This window comes from Dendrobates tinctorius, unplaced genomic scaffold, assembly GCF_039654945.1.
Source record: "Dendrobates tinctorius isolate UK_male_01 unplaced genomic scaffold, ASM3965494v1 ptg000120l, whole genome shotgun sequence".
Lineage (NCBI taxonomy): Eukaryota > Metazoa > Chordata > Amphibia > Anura > Dendrobatidae > Dendrobates > Dendrobates tinctorius.
Window position 1 is genome coordinate 19,683,682 of NW_027361788.1, and position 25,052 is coordinate 19,708,733.

Genomic DNA, 25,052 nt, shown 5'->3' on the forward strand with positions numbered 1-25,052 from the left:
GTTCTCACCACACATCTAGATAAGTTCCTTTGGGGGTCTAGTTTCCAAAATGGGGTCATTTGTGGGGGGTTTCCAGTGTTTTCGTACATCAGGGGCTTTCCAAACGTGACATGGTGTCTGATCTCAATTCCAGCCAAAAAAGTCAAATGGCGCTGCTTGCCTTCCGAGCTCTGCCATGTGCCCAAATAGTCATTTACACCCACATATGGGGTATCAGCGTACTCAGGACAAATTGCACAATAACTTTTAGGGTCCTGTTACCCTTGGGAAAATAAAAATTGGGGGTGAAAAGATCATTTTGTGGAAAAAATATGATTTTTTAATTGTACCGCTGTACATTATAAACTTCTGTGAAGCCCTTGTGGGTTCAAAGTTCTCACCACATATCTAGATAAGTTCCTTAGGGGGTCTAGTTTCAAAAATGGGGTCACTTGTGGGGGGTTTCCACTGTTTAGGTACATCAGGGGCTCTCCAAACGCGACATGGCGTCCGATCAGAATTCCAGCCAATTTTGCATTGAAAAAGTCAAACGGCGCTCCTTCCCTTCTGAGCTCTGCCATGCGCCGAAACAGTGGTTCTCCCCACATATCAGGTATCAGCGTGCTCAGGACAAATTGCACAATAATTTTTGCAGTCCAATTTCTCCTGTTACCCTTGGTAAAATAAAAAAAATTTAACCTGAAGTAATTTTTTTTGTGAAAAAAAGTTAAATGTTAATTTTTTTTAAATATTCAAAAAACTCCTGTGACGCACCTGAAGGGTTAATAAACTCCTTGAATGTGTTTTTAAGCACCTTAAGGGGTGCAGTTTTTAGAATGGTGTCATTTTGGGTATTTTCTATCATATAGACCCCTCAAAGTGGCTTCAAATGTGATGTGGTCCGTAAAAATAAAATGGTGTTGCAAAAATGAGAGATCGCTGGTCAACTTTTAACCCTTATATCTTACTAACAAATAAAAATTTTGGTTCCAAAATTGTGCTGATGTAAAGTAAACATGTGGCAAATGTTACTTATTAACTTTTTTGTGTGCCATATCTCTGTGATTTAAGGGCATAAAAATTCAAAGTTGGAAAATTGCGGAATTTTCAAAATTTTCGCCAAATTTCCGTTTTTCTCATAAAAAAACACAAGTTATATGAATGAAATTTTACCACTAACATGAAGTACAATATGTCACGAGAAAACAATGTCAGAATCACCGGGATCCACGGAAGCATTTCAGAGTTATGACCTCATAAAGGGACAGTGGTCAGAATTGTAAAAATTGGCCCGGTAGTTAACGTGCAAACCACCCTTGGTAGTGAAGGGGTTAAGGGCATAAAAATAAAAGTTTGAAAATTGCAACATTTTCTAAATTTTTGCCAAATTTCTGATATTTTCATAAATTAACGCGTTATATCAAACAAATTTTTACCACTGTCATGAAGTACAATATGTCACAAGAAAATAGTCTCAGAATCGATGGGATCCAATGAAGAGTTGTAACATTTGGCCTGGTCAGGAAGCTGAAAACAGGCTTCAGGGTGTTTTCTTGCATAGCTTTAACCCCTTTACCCCAAGGGTAGTTTTCATGTTAATGCCCGGGCCAATTTTTACAATTCTGACCACTGTCCCTTTATGAGGTAATAACTCTGAACGCTTCCATGGATCCCGGTGATTCTGACAATGTTTTCTTGTGACATATTGTACTTCATGATAGTGGTAAAATTTCTTTGATATGACTTGCATTTATTTGTCAAAAAAACAGATATTTGGAATTTTGCAATCTTCCATCTTTGAATTTTCATGCCCTTAACCCCTTCACGACCTTTGACGCCACGTAGGCGTCATGAAAAGTCGTGCCAGAACGACCCATGACGCCTATGTGGCGTCATGACTTTAAAGCCCCCCTGCGGGTCGGGTGACCGGGGTCACTGAAAGGTCACCCGACCCGCAGATACAGGGGGCTTTGTTCTTCGCCACAGGGGGCGTGGCTTCGCCCCCACGTGGCTACGATCGCTCTGATTGGCTGTTAAAAGTGAAACAGCCAATCAGAGCGATAGTAATATTTCATCAATGAAAATTGATGAAATATTACAATCCAGCCATGGCCGATGCTGCTGTAGCATCGGACATGGCTGGAGACACCGATTCCACCCCCCCCACCGGCGATCGCCCCCCCCGCAACTGAATGACAGCGGCGATCTGCCGCCGCTGTCATCATCTGCTCCCCTCCCATTCCCTCTGCTCCACGCCAGCTTCCAGTAACCCCCTCACCCCATCTCACCTCCCCCGGCACTTTCTAAGTCCCCCTGTCGCTCCCGGTGTCCGGCGGGTCCGGTTCATGGGCGCCGCCATCTTGAAAATGGCGGGCGCATGCGCAGTGCGCCCGCCCGAATCTGCCAGCTGCAGATTCCATTCTTTCATTTTGATCACTCTCACAGTTATCAAAATGAAAGAAAAAGTAAATAACCCCCCCCGATTATCACCCCCATAGGTAGGCACAACTAATAAAGTAAAGAAAATATTTTTATTTTTCCACTAGGGTTAGGGTTAGGGTTGAAACGAGGGTTAGGGTTAGGGTTGAAAAGAGGGTTAGGGTTGGAAAGAGGGTTAGGGTTGGAAAGAGGGTTAGGGTTGGAAAGAGGGTTAGGGTTAGGATTGGAAAGAGGTTTAGGGTTGGAAAGAGGGTTAGGGTTGGAAAGAGGGTTAGGGTTGAATTAGGGTTAGGGTTGGAATTAGGGTTAGGGTTGGAATTAGGGTTAGAATTAGGGTTAGGGTTGGAATTAGGGTTAGCGTTGGAATTAGGGTTAGGCTTGTGGTTAGGGATGTGTTAGGGTTAGGGCTGTGGTTAGGCGTGTGTTGGGGTTAGGGTTGGAGTTAGAATTGAGGGGTTTCCACTGTTTAGGCACATCAGGGGGTCTGCAAACGCGACATGGTGCAACCATTGATTCCAGCCAATTTTGCGTTCAAAAAGTCAAACGGTGCACCCTCCCTTCCAAGCCCTGACATGTGCCCAAACAGTGGTTTACCCCAACATATGGGGTATCAGCGTACTCAGGAAAAATTGCACAACAACTTTTGGGGACTAATTTCCCGTGTTACCCTTGGGAAAATAAAAAATTGGGGGCTAAAAAATTATTTTTGTGGAAAAAAATGATTTTTTCATTTTCACGTCTCTGCATTATAAACTTCTGTGAAGCACTTGGGGGTTCAAAGTGCTCACAGCACATCTTACATACGTTCCTTGGAAGGTCTAGTTTCCAAAATGGGGTCACTTGTGGGGGGTTTCCACTGTTTAGGCACATCAGGGGCTCTGCAAACGTAATTACGACCGCAGACTATTCCATCAAAGTCTGCATTTCAAAACGTCACTACTTCCATTCCGAGCCCTGACGTGTGCCCAAACAATGGTTCCCCCCCACATATGGGGTACCAGCGTACTCAGGACAAACTGGACAACAACTTTTGGGGTCCAATTTCTCCTGTTACCCTTGTGAAAATAAAAAATTGAGAGCTAAAAAATCATTTTTTGAGGAAAAAAAATTATTTTTTATTTTCATGGCTCTGCGTTATAATCTTCTGTGAAGCACTTGGGGGTTCAGTGTGCTCACTACACATCTAGGCAACTTCCTTATGGGGTATAGTTTCCAAAATGGGGTCACTTGTGGGGTGTTTCAACAGTTTAGGTACATCAAGGGCTCTGCAAATGTAACATGACGCCCGCAGACCATGCCATCAAAGTCAGCATTTCAAAATGTCACTAATTCCCTTCCGAGCCCTGACGTGTGCCCAAACAGTGGTTCCCCCCCACATATGGGGTACCAGCGTACTCAGGACAAACTGTACATAGGGATGGGCGAATCCTGAAATACTCGGAATCGCTAGACTGTAACGAGTCCGAGACGGAAACTCGCTACTCGTTGCGAGTCTAGCGAGTCCAATGTTAATGAATGGGGATGCGAGTATTGCAGCGATTCCTGTGCTGGGGAGAGAGAGAGAGAGATATTACTACAAGCAATTCTAGTTTCTTAGCGATTTTGTGTCCCCGTGCTGACACAAAATCGCTAAGAAACTAGAATTGCTTGTATTAAACTCTGAAAAAAAAAAAAATAGGAGTCTTAGCGATTTTGTGTCCCCCTGCTGACTAGTGTTGAGCTTTCCGATTGGCTGCCGAAATGACGTCATCATGATGCGCTGTCTGTGCGCATCATGATGCGCCGTCAGTTCGGGCCTTCGAGGGGGCTGTGCCGACTGTCCGGGGGTCTGTACCGGCCTGCCGGTGGTCTGTGCAGGCTCCGGTGGTCTGTGCTGGCCTGCCGGGGGGCTGTGCAGGCTCCGGTGGTCTGTGCCGGCCTGCCGGGGGGCTGTGCCGACTGTCCGGGGGTCTGTACCAGCCTGCCGGTGGTCTGTGCCGGCCTGCCGGTGGTCTGTGCAGGCTCCGGTGGTCTGTGCCGGCCTGCCGGGGGGCTGTGCAGGCTCCGGTGGTCTGTGCCGGCCTGCCGGGGGGCTATGCAGGCTCCGGTGGTCTGTACAGGCTCCGGTGGTCTGTGCCGGCCTGCCGGGGGGCTGTGCAGGCTCCGGTGGTCTGTACAGGCTCCGGTGGTCTGTGCCGGCCTGCCGGGGGGCTGTGCAGGCTCCGGTGGTCTGTACAGGCTCCGGTGGTCTGTGCCGGCCTGCCGGGGGGCTGTGCAGGCTCCGGTGGTCTGTACAGGCTCCGGTGGTCTGTGCCGGCCTGCCGGGGGGCTATGCAGGCTCCGGTGGTCTGTACAGGCTCCGGTGGTCTGTGCCGGCCTGCCGGGGGGCTGTGCAGGCTCCGGTGGTCTGTACAGGCTCCGGTGGTCTGTGCCGGCCTGCCGGGGGGCTGTGCAGGCTCCGGTGGTCTGTACAGGCTCCGGTGGTCTGTGCCGGCCTGCCGGGGGGCTATGCAGGCTCCGGTGGTCTGTACAGGCTCCGGTGGTCTGTGCCGGCCTGCCGGGGGGCTGTGCAGGCTCCGGTGGTCTGTACAGGCTCCGGTGGTCTGTGCAGGCATCGTCCGATGGGACTACAAGTCACATCGGGCGATGCCTGCTACCATGACAGTGATTGACACATTAGCCAATGATGGGACAGTAGTAGTCCCATCATCCGGCTAATGTGTTGAATGTAAAAAAAAAAAAAAAAATTACATGCTACATACATACAACATGCATACTACATATATACTACATGCAACATACATACTACATATATACTACATGTAACATACATACTACATATATACTACATGCAACATACATACTACATACATGCTACATACTACATACATACTACATGCATGCAATATACAACATATATACTACATGCATGCAACATGCATACTACATATATACTATATATACTACATGTAACATACATACTACATATATACTACATGCTACATACATGCAACATACATACGACATACATGCTGCATACTACATGCATACTACATACATACTACATACAACATATATACGACATATACTACATGTAACATACATACACTCTACATGCTACATACATGCAACATACTACATACATGCTACATACATGCAACATACATACTACATACATGCTACATACATACAACATATATACTACATATATACTATATATACTACATGCTACATACATACACACTACATGCTACATACATGCAACATACATACTACATACATGCAACATACATACTACATACATACTACATACTATATGCATACTACATACATACTACATACATACAACATATATACTATATATACTACATGTAACATACATACTACATATATACTACATGCTACATACATGCAACATACATGCTACATACTACATGCATACTACATACATACAACATATATACTACATGTAACATACATATATACTACATGCTACATACATACTACATACATACTACATACATGCTACATACATACCACATGCATGCAAGATGCATACTACATATATACTGCATATATACTACATGCATGCAACATACATATATACTACATACAATACATACATATAGACATACAGTACATATAACATAGAGTACATACTTACCGTCACTTGTCACTTTGATCCCCGAAGCCATGGTCACCTGAGGGTTAAATATCAAAATAAAAAAACACCAATATACTTACCCCGATCCGCAGAAGTCCACGAGGGTCCCACGTCGATCTTGCGTGGAGAACAGCAGCATCAGCTGATGCTACCGTTCTCTACCAGCTCCAGGAATACAATGACGGAAGGTAGGTATCCTTCCGCACTGTATTCCTCCACCACTGTAAAAAAAAAGTCCCTAGTCTCACTTTATGCCATTGCTGCATGGGAAATTCCCACGCAGCAATGGCATAAAGTGAGACTAGGGACTTTTTTTTTTTTTTTTTTTTTTTTAAAGTGGTGGAGGAATACAGTGCGGAAGGATACCTACCTTCCGTTATTGTATTCCTGGAGCTGGTAGAGAACGAAGATCGACGTGGGACCCTCGTGGACTTCTGCGGATCGGGGTAAGTATATTGGTGTTTTTTTATTTTGATATTTAACCCTCAGGTGACCATGGCTTCGGGGATCAAAGTGACAAGTGACGGTAAGTATGTACTCTATGTTATATGTACTGTATGTCTATATCTATGTATTGTATGTAGTATATATGTATGTTGCATGCATGTAGTATATATGCAGTATATATGTAGTATGCATCTTGCATGCATGTGGTATGTATGTAGCATGTATGTAGTATGTATGTTACATGTAGTATATATAGTATATATGTAGTATATATGTTGTATGTATGTAGTATGTATGTAGTATGCATGTAGTATGTAGCATGTATGTTGCATGTATGTAGCATGTAGTATATATGTAGTATGTATGTTACATGTAGTATATGTAGTATGTATGTAGTATGTATGTAGCATGTAGTATATATGTAGTATGTATGTTACATGTAGTATATGTAGCATGTATGTAGTATGTATGTAGCATGTAGTATATATGTAGTATGTATGTTACATGTAGTATATGTAGTATGTATGTAGTATGTATGTTGCATGCATGTAGTATGTATGTTGCATGTAGTATATATGTAGTATGCATGTTGTATGTATGTAGCATGTATGTAGCATGTAATTTTTTTTTTTTTTTTTTACATTCAACACATTAGCCGGATGATGGGACTACTACTGTCCCATCATTGGCTAATGTGTCAATCACTGTCATGGTAGCAGGCATCGCCCGGTGGGACTTGTAGTCCCATCGGACGATGCCTGCACAGACCCCCGGAGCCGGCACAGCCCCCCGGCAGGCCGGCACAGCCCCCCGGCAGGCCGGCACAGACCACCAGAGCCTGCATAGACCACCGGCAGGCCGGCACAGCCCCCCGGCAGGCCGGCACAGACCACCGGAGCTTGCACAGACCACCGGCAGGCCGGTACAGCCCCCCGGCAGGCCGGCACAGACCACCGGAGCCTGCACAGACCACCGGCAGGCCGGTACCGACCCCCGGACAGTCGGCACAGCCCCCCCCGAAGGCCCTAACTGACGGCGCATCATGATGCGCACAGACAGCGCATCATGATGACGTCATTTCGGCAGCCAATCGGAAAGCTCAACACTAGTCAGCAGGGGGACACAAAATCGCTAAGACTCCTATTTTTTTTTTTTTCAGAGTTTAATACAAGCAATCTAGTTTCTTAGCGATTTTGTGTCAGCAGGGGGACACAAAATCGCTAAGAAACTAGGATTGCTTGAATTAAACTCTGAAAAAACTAGGATTGCCATTGATTTGTATTGGACTCGTTACTGTGCGAGTAATCACTTGGAAACTCGCAGAGTACCGACTCCTGCGAGTCCCCTACTACTCGCAGAGTTACGAGTCCTAACGAGTAGATTCGCCCATCCCTAACTGTACAACAACTTTTGGGGTCCAATTCATCCTGTTACTGTTGTGAAAAAAAATTGCGGGCTAAAAATCTTTTTTTTTTGAGGAAAAAAAATGATTTTTTATTTTCACGGCTCTGCGTTATAAACTTCTGTGAAGCACTTGGGGGTTCAAGGTGCTCACCACACATCTAGATAAGTTCCTTGGGGGGTCTAGTTTCCAAAATGAGGTCACATGCCGGGGGTTTCTACTGTTTAGGCACACAGGGGCTCTGCAAATGTAACATGACACCCTCAGGCCATGCCATCAAAGTCAGCATTTCAAAATGTCACTACCTCCCTGCTGAGCCCCGACGTGTGCCCAAACAGTCGTCCCCCCCACATATGGGGTACCAGTGTACTCAGGACTAACTGTACAACAACTTTTGGGGTCCAATTTATCCTGGTACCCCTGTGAAAATAAAAAATTGCGGACTAAAAATATTTTTTTTAAGAAAAAAAAATATTTTTTATTTTCACGGCTCTGCGTTATAAACTTCTGTGAAGCACCTGGGGGTTCAAAGTGCTCACTATGCATCTAGATAAGTTCCTTAGGGGGTCTAGTTTCCATACTGGGGTCATTTGTGGGGGAGCTCCAAAGTTTAGGCACACAGGGGCTCTCCAAACACGACATGGTGTCCGCTAACGATTGGAGCTAATTTTCATTTCAAAAAGTCAAATGGCACTCCTTCCCTTCTGAGCCCTGCCGTGCGCCCAAACAGTGGTTCCCCCCCACATATGGGGTACCAGCGTACTCAGGACAAACTGGACAACAACTTTTGTGGTCCAATTTCTCCTGTTACCCTTGTGAAAATAAAAAATAGCGTGCTAAAAAATCTTTTTTGAGGAAAAAAATGATTTTTTATTTTCACTGCTCTACGTTATAAACTTTTGTGAAGCACTTGGGGGTTCAAAGTGCTCCCTACACATCTAGATAAGTTCCTTAAGGGGTCTAGTTTCCAAAATGGTGTCACTTGTGGGGGAGCTCCAATGTTTAGGTACACAGGGGCTCTCCAAACGCGACATGGTGTCCGATAACGATTGGAGCGAATTTTCCATTCAAAAAGTCAAATAGCGCTCCTTCACTTACGGACCCTGCCGTGCGCCCAAAGAGTGGTTTATGACCACATATAAGGTATCTGTGCACTCAGGAGAAATTGCCCAACACATTTTAGGATCCATTTTATCCTGTTGCCCATGTGAAAATGAAAAAATTGAGACCAAAAGAAAATTTTTGTGAAAAAAAAGTACTTTTTTTTTTTACCGATCAATTTGTGAAGCACCTGGGGGGTTCAAAGTGATCACTATGCATGTAGATAAGTTCCTTGGGGGGTCTAGTTTCCAAAATGGGGTCACTTGTGGGGAAGCTCCAGTGCTTAGGCGCACAGTGACTCTCCAAACGCGACATGGCAAGCGCTAAATATTCCAGCATATTTTCCATTCAAAAAGTCAAATGTGCTCCTTCCCTTCCGAGCCCTGCCGTGCGCCCAAACAGTGGTTTATGACCACATATGAGGTATCAGTGTACTCAGGAGAAATTGCCCAACAAATTTTAGGATCCATTTTATCCTGTAGCCCATGTGAAAATGAAAAAAATTAATGATAAAAGAAAATTTGTGGTGCAAAAAATAAAATGTCCATTTTTCCTTCCACGTTGCTTTAGTTCCTGTGAAGCACCTGAAGGGTTAATAATCTCCTAGAATGTAGTTTTGAGTAGCTTGAGGGGTGCAGTTTTTAGAATGTTGTCACTTTTGGGTATTTTCTGCCATATAGACCCCTCAAAGTGACTTCAAATGTGAGGTGGTCCCTAAAAAAATGGTTTTGTAAATATTGTTGTAAAAATGAGAAATCGCTGGTCAACTTTTAACCCTTATAACTTCCTAACAAAAAAAAAAATTGTTTCCAAAATTGTGCTGATGTAAAGTAGACATGTGGGAAATGTTATTTAGTAACTATTTTGTGTCACATCAATCTCTGGTTTAACAGAATAAAAATTCAAAATTTGAAAATTGCGAAATTTTCAAAATTTTCGCCAAATTTCTGTTTTTTTCACAAATAAACGCAAAAATTATCGACCTAAGTTTACCACTAACATGAAGCCCAATATGTCACGAAAAAACAATCTCAGAATCGCTAAGATGCGTTGAAGTGTTCCAGAGTTATTACCTCATAAAGGGACACTGGTCAGAATTGCAAAAAATGGCCAGGTCATTAAGGTCAAAATAGGCTGGGTCATGAAGGGGTTAAATCACAAAGATATGTCACACAAAATTAACATTTCCAACATGTCTACTTTACATCAGCACAGTTTTGGATCCAAATTTTTTACTTGTTAGGAAGTTATAAGGGTTAAAACCTGACCAGCGATTTCTCATTTTTACAACACCATTTTTTTTAGGGACCACATCACATTTGAAGTCACTTTGAGGGGTCAATATGATAGAAAATACCCAAAAGTGACACCATTCTAAAAAATGCACCCAAGAAGGTGCTCAAACCACATTCAAGAAGTTTATTAACCCTTCAGGTGCTTCACAGGAATTTTTGGAATGTTTACATAAAATGAACATATAACTCTTTTTCGCAAACAATTTACTTCAGATCCAATTGTTTTTATTTTACCAAGGGTAACAGGAGAAATTGGACCCCAAAAGTTGTTGTGCAATTTGTCCTGAGTACACTGATACCCCATATGTGGGGGTAAACCACTGTTTTGGAGCACGGCAGAGCTCGGAAAGGAAGGAGCGCAGTTTGACTTTTCAATGCAAAATTGGCTGATATTGAGATTGGACGCCATGCCACATTTGAAGAGCCCCTGCTGTGCCTAAACAGTGGAAACCCCCCCACAAGTGACACCATTTTGGAAACTAGACCCCCTAAAGACTTTTCTAGATGTGTGGTGATCACTTTGAACCCCCAAGAGCTTCACAGAATTTTATAATGTACAGCCGCAAAAATAAAAAATCATATTTTTTTTACAAAAATGATTATTTTCACCCCCAATTTTTTGTTTTCCCAAGGGCAACAGGAGAAATTGGACCCCAAAAGCTGTTGTCCAATTTGTCCTGAGTATGCCAATGCCCCATATGTGGGGGTAAATCACTGTTTGGGCACACAGCAGAGCTCCGAAGGGAAGGCGCACCGTTTGACTTTTTCAACGCAGAATTGGCTGGAATTGAGATGGGATGCCATGTTGCGTTTGGAGAGCCCCTGATGTGCCTAAACAGTGGAAACCCCCCAATTCCAACTCCAACCCTAATCCCCACACCCCTAACCCTGATCAGAGCCATAACCATAACCCTAACTACAAACCTAACCCTAACACACCCCTAACCCTAATCCCAACCCTAACCCCAACTCTAGCCCCAACCCTAACTTTCCCTTTCTATTCCAATTTTTGGGAGATGTAATGAGCAAAAACCAGCAATTCATGAATTTCTTTTGGGGGGAGTTTACACCGTTCCACGTGTGGTAAAATTGATAAGGCAGTTTTATTGTTCGGGTCAGTATGATTACAGGGATACCTCATTTATATCATTTTTTATGTTTTGGCACTTTCATACAATAAAAACTATTTTATATAAAAAATAATTATTTTTCCATCACTTTATTCTGAGAGCTATAACTTTTTTCTGCCGCAGTGTAACTGTATTGGCGCGCTGTGCATGCCAATACAGTGACTGTAGAGTAGCTCTGGGTGGACCCCCTCAGAACGCGGGGCCCAGGGTGACCGCACCCTCTGCCCCACCCCGGTAGCTACACTACTGTATCAGACCTATTGACCAAATCAGGTTTTTGTGTTTGGCAAAGTTTTTTTTTTCTTATATAACAATAAGTATAACAAAATTAGAAATCTTACAATTTTCCCACTGGCCACTGGGACAATTTTAGACTTGTACTTCTAGTTCATGATAGAAGACTTTCCAGCAGTCTCATTATCACCACGGGAAGAATTACATTAACAGGTAACACCTCTATACAAGGCTGACAACACAGAATCCCCCATTCACAATGGGGTATGTCACAGCTGTCACGATCTTCAAAATGATCTTTGCACACGTTCATTAAATGCTTCAATATAAAAGATAGAGTTTGAGTCAGTCTTTTGCTGCTAACAGCAAAAATGACAGTATGGCCAGTTCTCAAAGTGTCCCAGGAGCCATTTTTCAACATAACGCCTAGCAGCATATTGCTTGGGCTACTGTGAACAGCTTGTGGCCTGCAGCATCTCTGGACTTGTCTCCCATCACACACATCTATGACATCATTGGTTAGCAATTGCATAGGCCACTACCAGCAGCGGATCTTGATGATTTTCATGCCCAAATGCATTCAGTGCAAAACATTCCTCAGACAACCATTAATACCAGACAAGGCTCTAAGTGCGGGGACTTTTGCACATGGTGCTCATGCTACATACTGGTTTAATCGAGATATTTCATAAACTTTATTTCCACTTTTTCATCATTTCTTGTGATTTCCATAATTCAACAATTTTTCCTTCATGGTGTTGTAATTTCAATGTTGAGTAGTGTCAATTGTGACCCGAAAAAAAAATTAACATAAAAACTTGATTTAATAGAAGTTTGATTTTAACTCGCCATCTTTCTTTTGCTTTCCCCCCCTTCCTTTTTTTGTAGAGAGGAGGCTCTGCTCATAACTGCAGCAAGCTTCATGTGGGCCAGGTAATCCTAGAGGTGAATGGAGTCTCCTTACAAGATAAAGAACATCGTGAGGCTGCCAGGATCATTGCTGAAGCTTTCAAGACCAAAGAAAAGAATTCCATGGACTTTCTGGTCACAGAGTTCAATGTCTCACTATAGTGGCTACTTGTGATATCCAAGTAAAAGCGTGTAACCCAGCCAGGGGGCCAGTGCCACGAGAAACACGTACTACATGCTAATGTGTATACTGAGTAGCTGCCATTTGTGTGCCCTTGCTACATACGTGGTTCTGCTGTCCAACATGTGGCTTATATACTCCCGTTATACTATAAATGTGATGTCTGCTTACCGCTGGAGCAGACAGCAGTGAAGGAAAGCCTATATTGGAGATGAACGATGGATACCTACTACGTATACGATAAATAGAAAGTGGACAAGGCAGGTCTATGGAGCAAATCAACATCATGGTGGCAAGGGAAAACATGACACCTAGAAGAAAATATCTATATCACCTTTACAGATAACTTGTCTATTATTTCCTGGTATTGTGGAATTAGGGAAACACTGATCTAGCTCCTGATGATAATGAATAAGTGCCAGTTACTTGCTACTTATCAGTCACTTGTTCCTTATCATCAGGATGATGCCCAGCAGTGTCTTTACACCTTGATGCCACAACTACAGTAGTGCTGTCACTAAGAAGACGCTTTATGCAGCTATCCTATGAAACGCAAGCAAAGACAAGACATTTTAAATGGAATTGTGCTGATTCCTCTCTAGACTGATAGATAGCAGTTGGTCGGTGATAGCTTATGGCAGCATACAAATATGGCGGACGTTGTCTCCAGTGCTGCTCTGTGCCTGTTACTTATTAGCCTTTAATGGAGGAGAGTGACTCCCACTCCCATCCTGCTACAGTGTGTGAGTGACGTGCACCCCACGTTGTGACCATCCATGTAATATGTATGTAATTACAGAGCTTGTCACTTTACTTTTTCAATAAACCTCATATTAGAGAAATGATGTGAGCGTGTGGCCATCGCTGAAGCTGAGCACCATATAGACAATGAAGATTACATTGTACTAATGATTTATCATTTGAGGTGAAGCAATCAGAAAGTCAACAATATCGCATCTTCCATAATAGAAGATATCGCCACACATGAACTCACTGGCTTATATATATATATACACACATACAAACAAGGAGGCAAAATATGCCATTTTTCTACTTAAAGGCAATCTGTCAGCAAGTTTTTACTCTGTAATCTGAGACCAGCATAATGTAGAGGCAGACCGCCTGATTCCAGCGATGTGTCACTAGGCTGCTTCTTTTAGTTTTCATCAAATCAGTGTTTTATAAGCAGATTATTACTAGAGGACTAGTTGTCTCCTGTCTTGTAGTTCCCCTGCTCTGTGTAACCCCGCCCCCCACCACTGATTGCACAGAAAACTGCCAATCTGCCAATCAGTGGTGAGGGCAGGGTTAACCAGGGCTCAGCATTCATAGTACTGCCTGATTATATCAAAATGGCGCCAAGCAGCCTATTAAGTCACACATCACAGGAATCCTGGTCTCTGTCCCTACGTAATGGTTCTTTCAGATTACATTCAGATTAACAAAACCTTGGTGAGAGATTCCCTTTACAGATTTCAGCACGAAGATACTATAGAAAGGGCTATCAGTCTTTGATAAATACATACTCTCACATCTAATAACCTGCACCCTTATATTTTTGAGAATTTTTTTTTTACATCATCTGCAATGCTATTTTTATAGATAGATATTGACTGTATGGGAGTATAATCAGTTGTGTGTATCTGACATCTGTCTTTCTGCCTGGAGTCTTTCTTTGTTACTCCGTTCTGTAAGGGCACATTGTTCTGTGCCTGGCTGCAAACCCTGTGATACACTGCCCCATCCCCGTTCTGTCCTCATCCCACCAGTACACCCCTCTCCTGCTGGAGCTAGGAGCTATCGATCTGATTGCAGGATGTTTTATCCTCCTACTCTTTATAGTTGTTTCCTTTGAGGCTATGTGCACATGTAGTTTTTTGGTTGTGCGGATTTTGTAGAGAAATCCGCAGGTAAATCCGCAGGACAAAAGTCCTGTGGTTTATCTGCGGACTAGCCTGAGGTTTTGCCCTGCGGTTTCACACCTCATAATGATAAGGTGTGAAACCGCAGCGGAAACCGCACAAAGAATTGACATGCTGCGGATTGTAACCCGCAGCAAAACCGCACGGAAAAATCCGCAGCGTGTGCACAGCGCTTTTTTTTTTTTTTACATAGGAAATAAAGGTACTGTACAACGCAGCAGAATCTGCTACGGACCCGCAGAGCCAAAACCGCTGCGAATCCGCAGCGTGTGCACATACCTCAGACATGTTACCTTGGAGAAATCAATGATTTTCTAGTAGCAAAATCAATTAGATTTTTGATAAATGATTGATGCTATTTCTACCAGACAATTATCGATACGATCATTAGAAAGTAATTGCAAAGATATCTGCCCAGTGTAAAAAGTATCTGAGACCATAAGCAGCTTTACAAGGTAGGATTTCTGTCCACACAAAGCAACATAGGACTTGCTATATCGTCCCTTTTATGGCTCCATCACATTGACCGAAAATTTGCCAAACTAGTGTTAGCAAAAGTTCTAGATCTCAATCACTGGCTCTGGTAAGCATGGCAGCGATCAGATGCCGAGTGAGCTGGAGACTGATTGCATCATTTATGTAGGCCTAAAAATCATCATCGTCAGCAGTACATCTCCCCATGTTCACATCACGTCTCATCATCAGTGGCTCTGTCGAGGCTTACGGCTGAAGCCCTAAGAATCAGGATCTGGACGTTTGTGCTGCCGGGGTAAATGACTTTAATCAGGGCCGGACTGGGACTAAAATTCAGCCCTGGCATTTGAAGTTACACAGGCCCACTAGTCACATGATGACTATATAATATCTTTGTACACTTGTAGTTTACAAGAAGTGAGAGGAGATTAACACGACTATATAACATGTAGTCACAGCTGTGCCCAGTATTTCAGCTCAGTCCTATTTATTGCTTTTAGGTACAGTACTCCTCCCAAAGCTCTGTCCCCTTTTGTATGCATGATTACAGAATTCCTGGCAGAACTGCTCTCTATTGGGCAACCAGACCCCCTGGTCATAGCTGCCCCTATCATACCTCCCAACTTTTGAAGAAGGGAAAGATGTAGAAAGACTGCAAATTTTGGCCACGCCCAGCCACACCCATTTCATAACTAGTTACACCCATGTCCACACCTAATCGCACCCATTTAGCACTGCTGATCACACTGACTGGTACTGAGGGCACAGTGGCTGGCATTATGGGCACAATGACTGGCACTAAGGAAGAGAGAAAACAGAGAGAGAGAAAAAAAAGAAAACAGAGAGAGAGATAGAAAGGGGAAAGAAAGAACAGTGAGAGACAGAGAAAAAACAGTGAGAGACAGAGAAAGAACAGAGAGAGAAAGAAATAGGGGAAAGAAAGAAAGAAAGAACAGACAGAGACAGAGAAAGAACAGAGAGAGAAGAAAAGAAAGAGAGAAAGAGAGGAAAGAAAAAGAAAGAAAGAGGGGAAGAAAGAACAGAGAGAGAAAGAAAGAACAGAGAGAGAAAGAAAGAACAGAGAGAGAAAGAAAATGAGGGAAAGACAGAGAGAGAATGAAAGAACAGAGAAAGAAAGAAAAAGAGAGAAAGAAATAAAGAAAGATTCTACAAAGATACTATAGCAGCCCGGCTCCCATTGTAGTGCCCACCTGAGCCTCCCGGTGCAGGACTTATCATGATCCGCTCACATGGCCGGCATCCCCGATTCCAAGGCGATCCTGCTGTCTGCGCTGTCGGAGGAGGACACGGTGATGGATCTGAAGCATTCCTGGTTCCGTCACAATCTCCTCAAGAAATTATCTCATTTCCGGTCAGCTTCCAGCACATCACTTCAGGTGGAACGTCATGTGTGTGTTTTAAAATGCTCCTCGGGGCTCCGCCGTGTACTCCTGTGTCCGTGGGAAAAGCCCGCTTTGTATGCTTCGTACACACTTTGCTCCACTCCGTACATCCCGTACACATATGGCTCCACTCCATACACACACGGCTCCACTCCGTCCACCTCGTACACGCGTGGCTCCTCTCCGTACACCTCGTACACGCGCGGCTCCTCTCCGTACACCTCGTACACGCGCGGCTCCTCTCCGTCCACCTCGTACACGCGCGGCTCCTCTCCGTACACCTCGTACACGCGCGGCTCCTCTCCGTACACCTCGTACATGCGCGGCTCCTCTCCGTCCACCTCGTACACGCGCGGCTCCACCTCGTACACACACACACGGCTCCGCTCCGTACACCTCGTACACACGGCTCCTCTCCGTACACCTCGTACACACGGCTCCTCTCCGTACACCTCGTACACACGGCTCCTCTCCGTACACCTCGTACACGCGCGGCTCCTCTCCGTACACCTCGTACACACGGCTCCGCTCCGTACATGCGTGGCTCCGCTCCGTACACCTCCTACACACGGCTCCGCTCCGTACATGCGTGGCTCCGCTCTGTACACCTCGTACACACATGGCTCCTCTCCGTACACCTTGTACAAACGGCTCTGCTCCGTACACCTCATACACACGGCTCCGCTCCGTACACGCGTGGCTCCGCTCCGTACACCTCGTACACACAGCTCCGCTCCGTACACGCGTGGCTCCGCTCCGTACACCTCATACACACGGCTCCGCTCTGTACACCTCGTACACACACGGCTCCTCTCCGTACACCTCGTACACACGGCTCCTCTCCGTCCACCTCGTACACACGGCTCCGCTCCGTACACGTGTGGCTCCGCTCCGTACACCTCGTACACGCGCGGCTCCGCTCCGTACACCTCGTACACGCGCGGCTCCGCTCCGTACACCTCTACACCTCGTACACGTGCGGCTCCGCTCCGTACACCTCGTACACGCGCGTCTCCGCTCCGTACACCTCGTACACGCGCGTCTCCGCTCCGTACACCTCGTACACGCGCGGCTCCGCTCCATACACCTCGTACACACGCGGCTCCGCTCCGTACACCTCTACACCTCGTACACGCGCGGCTCCGCTCCGTACACGCGCGGCTCCGCTCCGTACACCTCGTACACATGCGGCTCCGCTTCGTATACGCGCGGCTCCTCCATACACACACGGCTCCACTCCGTCCACCTCGTACATGCGTGGCTCCTCTCCGTACACCTCGTACACGCGCGGCTCCTCTCCGTACACCTCGTACACGCGCGGCTCCTCTCCGTCCACCTCGTACACGCGTGGCTCCTCTCCGTACACCTCGTACACGCGCGGCTCCTCTCCGTACACCTCGTACACGCGCGGCTCCTCTCCGTCCACCTCGTACACACGCGGCTCCGCTCCGTACACCTCGTACATGCGCGGCTCCGCTCCGTACACCTCGTACACACACGGCTCCGCTCCGTACACCTCATACACACACGGCTTTGCTCCGTACACCTCATACACACACCTCTGCTACATCCACACTGTAAATCCTGACCCCACACATACTTACCTCAACCAGCACCATGACAACAGCAAAGCAGAGTCTTGCAGACGGTAGAGGCAAGGCTGAGCGCACAGGACCTGTGATGAGGTCACAAGAGGGGCGGAGTCAGGGGTGACATGTCGGGTGTCTGGACAAAGGCTCCTGATCATGTGACCCCCTGACTCCTCCCCTCCTGTGACCTCATCACAGGTCCTGCGAACAGAGCGAGCAGGCAAGCGAGTGCGACACTGTGAGTGGCTGCGGGGGGGAGGGGGTCTCATGCTACGGCGAGGATGGGGTGCGTGGGCGGGGCGTGGCGGCTTATCTCCCTGCAGTGTGGGAGGAACTTGAAACTATCACCGTCATTCCCGCAGAGGGCCGGCGGCAGGAGCCACAGTGGCCGCAGCAGCTGGCAAGCGGCCAGATGATCGGGCGCGGCCCACATGACAGCGGCCCAGCGGGAAAATGCCCGGTTGGTTATATTGCCAATCCGGGCCTGAGTGTCCACTGTCTCTAACATCATACCCTCCCTCTATCTGAAACTGAATCTCTCCAAAACTGAACTTCTAGTGTTTACTTCCTCTAGGAACTGACTTCTACCTGATATTGCAATTGCCTTGGGTGGTTCAACCATAACTCCAAAGCAGCACACTCACTGTCTTGGAGTTAGATTTGACATAGAACTTTCCTTCATTCCCTATATCTATAATCTTAAAAACATCTCATGAATCCGACCTTTTCTTACCTTTGAAACTGTAAAAACTCTTACTGTCGCTCTTATTCACTCTCATTTGGACTAATGCAACTCTCTTCTGATCAGTCTCCCTCCAATCAAACTTTCTCCTCTCCAATCCATATCCTAAATGCGGCAGCCAGGGTCATATTTCTATCCCGCAGCTTCACCGATGCCTCTACCCTCTGCCAGTCTGTGCACTGCCCATTCGCTACACAATAAAAACTTCTTTCTCACCCACAAAGCTCTTCACAATTCTTCACTACCCTACTTCCCCTGCCTCATCTCAGTCTATCCCCTTCCCATACCCTCCGTTCTGTAACTGATCTAAAACTAACATCCTCCATAATCAAAATCTTGCGCTTCTGTCTCCAAGCCTTCTCTCCCGCTGCACCAGTGTTCTGGAATGCACTACCCTCAGCTGATCAGACTATTATTTAGCCCCATGTTTTTTTAACCGTGCTTTAAAAACATGTCTCTTTAGACAGACCTATTCATCTACCTCCACATTCTCCATGCACCCAATAGCACACGGCAACTACACAGACAGGTCCCGGCTGACCAGATCATACATCTTTATATGAAAACCCTTATTTATTATAAGGATGGCCGGATCGGACATAACAGCCCGTTCTACCTATTATGTCCCCCTATTTCCTTATAGATTGTAAGATTGCAAGCAGGACCCTCACTCCTCCTGTAACTGAATAATGTGTTACTATGTGATGTTTTTATTTTCTGTACATGTCCTCGCTTAAAGGAAATCTGTCATCAATTTTTTTGACTATCAGCTGCAGCCACCGCCAACAGGGGCTTATCTACAGAATTCTGTAATGCTGTAGATAAGCCCCCGATGTAACCTGAAAGATAAGAAAAACGAATTATATTATACTCACCCAGGGGCGGTCCGGGTCTGGTCTGGGTTCCAGGTCCGGTCTGGGTCCCCGATGGGTGTCGCGGTCCGGTCCGGCGCCTCCCATCTTCTAACAGTGACGTCTTCTTCTTTGCTGCCTGCCGTGGCTCCTGCGCAGGCACACAGCTCTGCCCTGTTGAGGGTGCAGGCGCCCGGAGAGTTCCAGCTCCTGCGCACTACAGGACTCTGCTCTGCCCTCAACAGGAAGAGGATGTCATCGCTGCAAGATGGGAGGCGCCGGACCGGACCGCGACTCCCTCCGGACCCGAACCGCCCCTGGGTGAGTATAATATAACTCATTTTTCTTCTCTTTCAGGTTACATCGGGGGCTTAGCTACAGTATTACAGAATACTGTAGATAAGCCCCTGATGGCGGTGGCCGCAGCTGATTGTCAAAAAAAATTGATGACAGATTCCCTTTAATTGCAAAGTGATGCAGTATATGTTGGCAATATATAAATAAAATTATTACATCATGATGCTCTCAGATCACATAGCAAAAACCTAGGGACAGATTCCCTTTAATTTTAACATGGATCAATATTTTGGACTTCTTCAGACTTCTAGAGATGTAGTAACCCTTTATGACCACACTCACACAGAACCTAATAATCTGACCGGTTGTCCTAGGCGGTGTGTAGAAGGGAGGGTCGGAGCCTGCAAGAACCTGATGAAGCAAATAAACATTCACTTGGGCTCTTGTGACAGACATATATGAACATAGAGTATACTGATATATTATAGGGTTTGGTTTATATGTCCTGTTCCATTGATAACACCTGATATAGTGATGTTATAACGGGATGGACTTTTACATTAAAAAATATACTCTTTAGACCAAATGCACTTTCAGCTTTCCCCGCAGAACTGTAAAAGCAGTCACAGTCATTTTCCAAACTCAGTTCCTAAAACAGGTTGCTCGCAAGCACCAGATGGCCTAATAGACACTCTAGCGGAAAATCTCTGCATGCCCACACATCTTGTGCTCCCATAATTTCTCTTGTATGTCCAGCGTCACATAGTGTTCCAGGATTAAAAGTCTCTGTATTCTATGTCTTCAATAGCATTATTTCATGCAGGTTTTCTCTGTGGTGGTAATTTCTTCTGTGCTTTAACTAGAATGGAGCTGACCCCGAGGAAAGTGCAGATTCTGGCAGTCTTACTAGGACAACTCTACCTGACATCTCGCTGGTAAGTGTAAATGTTTCCGAGATTGATAATAATGGGGATCCATGCTGGTGATAGACTCAAATCGACATGGCAGTGTCATCTATTTCCAAGGACGAGCATACCTCGCGGGCATCATGAACATGGTTTATATGGCCGATACAATCTGCAGCTGCTATTACAATGGACATTTCTGAGAATAGGCGCGGAGAATCCAAAATGAACCTTTCCACCCCCCAAGGGCGTTCTGCAGATTAAAAGCAATGTTTTATGCATGATCTGTCCATTTATCTGGGCTGCTTGCGGACAGGTCCAAAGTCTTTTTTTTTACATGGATCTAATATAATAGACCTATTTAAGGAGAGAAACAATTACAGTGGGGAAAAAAAGTATTTAGTCAGTCAGCAATAGTGCAAGTTCCACCACTTAAAAAGATGAGAGGTGTCTGTAATTTACATCATAGGTAGACCTCAACTATGGGAGACAAACTGAGAAAAAAAAATCCAGAAAATCACATTGTCTGTTTTTTTTTCATTTTATTTGCATATTATGGTGGAAAATAAGTATTTGGTCAGAAACAAGCAATCAAGATTTCTGGCTCTCACAGACCTGTAACTTCTTCTTTAAGAGTCTCCTCTTTCCTCCACTCATTACCTGTAGTAATGGCACCTGTTTAAACTTGTTATCAGTATAAAAAGACACCTGTGCACACCCTCAAACAGTCTGACTCCAAACTCCACTATGGTGAAGACCAAAGAGCTGTCAAAGGACACCAGAAACAAAATTGTAGCCCTGCACCAGGCTGGGAAGACTGAATCTGCAATAGCCAACCAGCTTGGAGTGAAGAAATCAACTGTGGGAGCAATAATTAGAAAATGGAAGACATACAAGACCACTGATAATCTCCCTCGATCTGGTGCTCCACGCAAAATCCCACCCCGTGGGGTCAGAATGATCACAAGAACGGTGAGCAAAAATCCCAGAACCACGCGGGGAATGAACTGCAGAGAGCTGGGACCAATGTAACAAGGCCTACCATAAGTAACACACTACGCCACCATGGACTCAGATCCTGCAGTGCCAGACGTGTCCCACTGCTTAAGCCTGTACATGTCCGGGCCCGTCTGAAGTTTGCTAGAGAGCATTTGGATGATCCAGAGGAGTTTTGGGAGAATGTCCTATGGTCTGATGAAACCAAACTGGAACTGTTTGGTAGAAACACAACTTGTCGTGTTTGGAGGAAAAAGAATACTGAGTTGCATCCATCAAACACCATACCTACTGTAAAGCATGGTGGTGGAAACATCATGCTTTGGGGCTGTTTCTCTGCAAAGGGGCCAGGACGACTGATCCGGGTACATGAAAGAATGAATGGGGCCATGTATCGTGAGATTTTGAGTGCAAACCTCCTTCCATCAGCAAGGGCATTGAAGATGAAACGTGGCTGGGTCTTTCAACATGACAATGATCCAAAGCACACCGCCAGGGCAACGAAGGAGTGGCTTCGTAAGAAGCATTTCAAGGTCCTGGAGTGGCCTAGCCAGTCTCCAGATCTCAACCCTATAGAAAACCTTTGGAGGGAGTTGAAAGTCCGTGTTGCCAAGCGAAAAGCCAAAAACATCACTGCTCTAGAGGAGATCTGCATGGAGGAATGGGCCAACATACCAACAACAGTGTGTGGCAACCTTGTGAAGACTTACAGAAAACGTTTGACCTCTGTCATTGCCAAAAAGGATATATCACAAAGTATTGAGATTAAATTTTGTTTCTGACCAAATACTTATTTTCCACCATAATATGCAAATAAAATGAAAAAAAAAACAGACAATGTGATTTTCTGGATTTTTTTTTCTCAGTTTGTCTCCCATAGTTGAGGTCTACCTATGATGTAAATTACAGATGCCTCTCATCTTTTTAAGTGGTGGAACTTGCACTATTGCTGACTGACTAAATACTTTTTTTCCCCACTGTATGTATGCGAAGACTGGTGAGGAGAGTCTACCCTTGTGAACTGCTGACTAACAGGAGAAGGAATTGGTCAATACCTGCTGTAATGTGAATGAACTCAAAGCATTCGCTCTAATAATGAGCGGATCTCATTAATTCTGCTACAAAAGCAGCGACTGAAGTATAAAGGAGAATTCTACTCAAAAATACAGCTCATCCATCACTTTTTACTGTATTCTCGACTGATATGTAGAAGAGGTGAGAACGACGTGGATGAGTTAGGCCTGGATTAAGTCCGTATACAGACCCCAATGCCCATGGTGCGGGAGGGACGTCTGGCCTCATAGGCACATATGAGACTAGTAGATGGAGGCCCGATGCTATCGCATCGGGAGGGCAGTAGTGTCACGATGGGGGCAGGCATTGCAGCGTTGAGAATCTCTCCCCCCCATGTGATCACCCACCTATCCACTCTCTCTTTCCCCTTGTGCTGACTTCTCCCGTCTGTGCTCTCTTCTTTGACTTGTCTACCCCATGTGCTATCCCCCTTGTCTGCTGTCTCTCTCCTTCCTGTGCTGTGTTCTCCCCTCATGTGCTGTCCCGTTTGAGCTGTCTCCCCCTGTGCTCTGTCTCTCTCACCCCTGTGTCTGACCGTGACCAGAACATACCACAGTTCCTGGGCAGGGAAGGAAGCAAAAGACAATACTGACATTACAGCAGGAGATCGCAGAGGATACATTTTGTGAGGTAAAATATTGTTTAACCCCTTCCCGACATCCGACGGTATATCCCGTCCATGGGACCTGGGCCCCTATGCCCATGGACGGGATAGTACGTCGGGCGCGATCAGCGGCGCCCACGTGGTGAGCGCCGCTGATTGCGGCCGGGTGTCAGATGATTATCACAGCTGACACCCGGCACAATGTGTCAGGGGCGGTCACGGACCGCCCCCGACACGTTAACCCCTTGCACACCGCGATCAAACATGATCGCGGTGTACCGGGAGTTAAAGGGAAGCATCGGCAGGGATGGGGCTCCCTCCGTGCTTCCCTGAGCCCCCCACGGCAGCGCAATGTGCAGCGCTGCTGCGGGGGACTCCTTTCCTCCAGGCCCCCGAATCCAAGATGGTGACGGATACTGCCAAACAAAAAGTGTAATAACGCGCGATCAAAAAGACGCATATAAATATCCATGGTACCGCTGAAAACGTCATCTTGTCCCGCAAAAAACGAGCCACCACACAGCATCATCAGCAAAAAAATAAAAAAGTTATAGCTCGCAGAATAAAGCGATGCAAAAATAATTATTTTTTATATAAAATAGTTTTCATTGCATAAAACCGACAAAAACATAAAAAAAGACCTAAATGAGGTATCGCTGTAACCGTACTGACCCGAAGAATAAAACCGCTTTATCAATTTTACCGCACGCGGAACGGTGTAAACGCACCCCCCCAAAAGAAATTCATGAAACGCTGGTTTTTCTTCATTCTGCGTCCCAAAAATCGGAATAAAAAGCGATCAAAAAATTTCACGTGCCCGAAAATGGTACCAATAAAAACAGCAACTCGTCCCGCAAAAAATAAGACCTCACATGACCCGGTGGGTCAAAATACAGAAAAATTATAGCTCTCAATATGTGGTGATGCAAAAACTATTTTTACAATATAAAGCGTCTTTTAGCGTGCGACAGCTGCCAAAAATAAAAACCGCCATAAATAGTAAATCAAACCCCCCGTTATCACCCCCTTAGTTAGGGAAAAATAATAAAATAAAAAAAATGTATTTATTTCCATTTTTCCATTAGGGTTAGGGCTAGGGTTAGGGCTAGGGGTGTGTTGGGGTAGGGTTAGGGCTAGGGTTAGGGTTAGGGTAGGGTTAGGGCTAGGGTTAGGGTTAGGGCTAAGGTTAGGGTTAGGGTTAGGGCTAGGGGCATGTTGGGGTTCGGGTTGGAGTTAGAATTGGGGGTTTCCACTGTTTGGGCACATCAGGGGCTCTCCAAATGCAACATGGCGTCTGATCTCAATTCCAGCCAATTATGAGTTGAAAAAGTCAAATGGTGCTCCTTCCCTTCCAAGCTCTGCCATGCGCCCAAACAGTGTTTTACCCCCACATGTAGGGTATCAGCCTACTCAGGACAAATTGCAAAACAATTTT

General features: G+C 45.4%; 1 long non-coding RNA gene across 1 annotated transcript in view; it reads left to right on the forward strand.

Annotated features, from left to right (window-relative positions):
* The window catches only part of LOC141046763 (uncharacterized), a 63,451-nt gene extending 49,846 nt beyond the window's left edge, over positions 1-13,605 (forward strand). Inside the window, exon 2 of the long non-coding RNA XR_012219646.1 lies at positions 12,559-13,605. This is a non-coding gene — a long non-coding RNA (uncharacterized lncRNA). The remainder of the gene's footprint in view (positions 1-12,558) is intronic.
* Positions 13,606-25,052: the final 11,447 nt, after the last annotated feature.